General features: G+C 32.5%; 1 protein-coding gene across 1 annotated transcript in view; it reads left to right on the plus strand.

Moving 5' to 3' along the window:
• Positions 1-1,008: 1,008 nt before the first annotated feature.
• Positions 1,009-2,500, plus strand: part of LOC125602696 (ATP synthase subunit alpha, chloroplastic-like) — a 5,381-nt gene continuing 3,889 nt past the window's right edge. Inside the window, exon 1 of the mRNA XM_048774182.1 lies at positions 1,009-1,931. The gene's annotated coding sequence lies outside the window, so the exon portion shown is untranslated. The remainder of the gene's footprint in view (positions 1,932-2,500) is intronic.

The following is a 2,500-nucleotide window of genomic DNA, read 5'->3' on the forward strand; positions in this document are numbered from 1 at the left end:
TCCGCAGCTCTAGCGGTTCGCAATCCACAACCATTCCAACTGGCGGCCAAAACTTCTTTGAATTGTCCTTGATTCATTCGAGATGTGAGTCAAACCCAATTGGCGAAGAATACGGTCCATGGGGGTTCCCTTTATTGGAACCCTGTTTTATTTTATTTTTTGTTTCTAACTGGTCAGGAGCCCTTTTACCGTGGAAAATTATCCAGTTACCTCAAGGGGAGTTAGCAGCACCAACGAATGATATAATACACGACGTTGCTTTAGCTTTACTCACATCAGTAGCATATTTTATGCGGGTCTTAGACAAAAGGATTAGGGTATTTCAGTAAATACATTCAACCACTCCAATTCTTTTACCCATTAACATCTTAGAAGATTTTACAAAACCCCTATCACTGAGTTTTCGACTTTTCGGAAATTATTAGCCGATGAATTAGTAGTTGTTGTTCTTGTTTCTTTAGTACCTTTAGTGGTTCCTATACCTGTCATGTTCCTTGGATTATTTACAAGCGGGATTCAAGCTCTCATTTTTGCCACTTTAGCTGCGGCTTATTAGGTGAATCCATGGAGGGTCATCATTAACTATTTTTTTTTTTCATTTAAATTTAGGTTAGCCCAATTATCGAATAGTTGGTTTACGTTATGTAAGAAACACTTGTATATGTCATATTTGATATTGACTAGGTATATATATAAGTTAAGATCTATAAATCTGCCCCACTATTTTTGTGAATTTCTATTTAGATAACGATTCGATTATAATTTCTTACTTTTTATCTGTGAATTGGCTGAAAAAACGATCAAAAAAAGAACGAAGAATTAAAGAAAAGAATGGTTCACAAAAAGAAACGGCATAAAATCGTATATATATAATTATGGCATTTTTCATTTTTCAAAATCCCGTGTGAAGGATAATATCAAAGTAATCTTATCAAGTTTTTGGTTATTTTGGCTGGATAATCTTAGCGATGACTTAATTATAATTAAGTCCTAAGTCGTTGGATGATTGTATCATTAACTATTTCTTTATTTTGTGTGAGGAACTTATCATGAATCCACTGGTTTCTCTTCTGCTGCTTCGGTTATTGCTGCTGGGTTGGCTGTTGGCTTGCTTCTATTGGACCTGGGGTTGGTCAAGGTACAGCTGCGGGTCAAGCTGTCGAAGGTATCGCGAGACAACCTGAGGCAGAAGGAAAAAATACGAGGTACTTTATTGCTTAGTTTGGCTTTTATGGAAGCTTTAACAATTTATGGCCTAGTTTAGCATTAGCGCTTTTATTTGCGAATCCTTTGTTTAATCCTAGAAATAATAAAATTAGGAATTTTTTTTTTTCGTAGTTTTTTTTATTCTATCAAGATTTCACTCCTACAATTATTCATTGAGACAAACAACCCTTGGAAGGACTAATTTGAGGATGGGGAATTAACACATCGATTCGCTTTCTTCCTTCCCCTTCCTTTTTCTTTATTAATGGAATTTTTTTTTTAAGGAGTGTTGCGCAAAAAGGAGGTTTAGGTTTTTTAAAATTGATATAAAACTTGGTCTCAAATTCTAGCTTAATTTTAATTAAGTCTCATTATTATTATTGAAAATTAAAAATTTTTGGAAAATAAATTTGTAAATAGAATAGGTTTTTGATTCTGTTTATAAATATCCCAATAGGTAAATTAATTATAAATTATTAAACGAAATTTTCTTTTTTCTTTTATTCAAAAAAACAAAGAATAAAAAAAAAAAGGACAGAGTTCTTTTTTTTTATAGTTTAGCTAGAAGAGGAGATTATATGAAAAATTTAACCGTCTTTCGTTTTACTTGGGTCACTCACTGCCATCCGCCGGGAGTTTCGGGTTTAATACCGATATTTTAGCAACAAATCCAATAAATCTAAGTGTAGTCTTCGGTGTATTGATCTTTTTTGGAAAGGGAGTGTGTGTGAGTTGTTCATTTCAAGAATAGGCTGGATTCGTCCAGTGGCACTATAACTAACAAAGAGTGCCTAATCCCGCGAATTACTTCTGAATACAAATTCAATAAAAAATCATATTTTAGAACCATAGCATTTCGTTATTCTTTGGTAAGTCTACTTGACTTTGATTCTCTATCAACCAAAAATTTGGGACCATTAATTAACATGGTTAAAACTAAACCGTTTGAAGTTCAGATGCAACATGGTACTCTTTCTACCATATGTAGTCTAATTAAAAAATGAATAAGATTTTCAAAAAGAATAGTTCGGCTTTTTTCGATATAAAACACACTCATGTCGATAAAAATTTTTGAGTCTTTTTGTATAATGCAGAATTGATAACCTACGTATAAAGTAATAAAAATTCTTTGGATTTCAAGAAAAAAAGAAACAACTTTGCTGACAATTATCAATTTTTTATTGGTCAGAAGAATCCTCCAAATAGTTTTGTCTTGGATTGGTGATCTTTTTCGATAGAAATATATTTGAATATGAATTGAATACAACAAAATTGGGAGAGGATAGGCTCATTA

Source organism: Brassica napus, unplaced genomic scaffold (genome assembly GCF_020379485.1).
Source record: "Brassica napus cultivar Da-Ae unplaced genomic scaffold, Da-Ae ScsIHWf_2953;HRSCAF=3739, whole genome shotgun sequence".
NCBI classification, from domain to species: Eukaryota; Viridiplantae; Streptophyta; class Magnoliopsida; order Brassicales; family Brassicaceae; genus Brassica; species Brassica napus.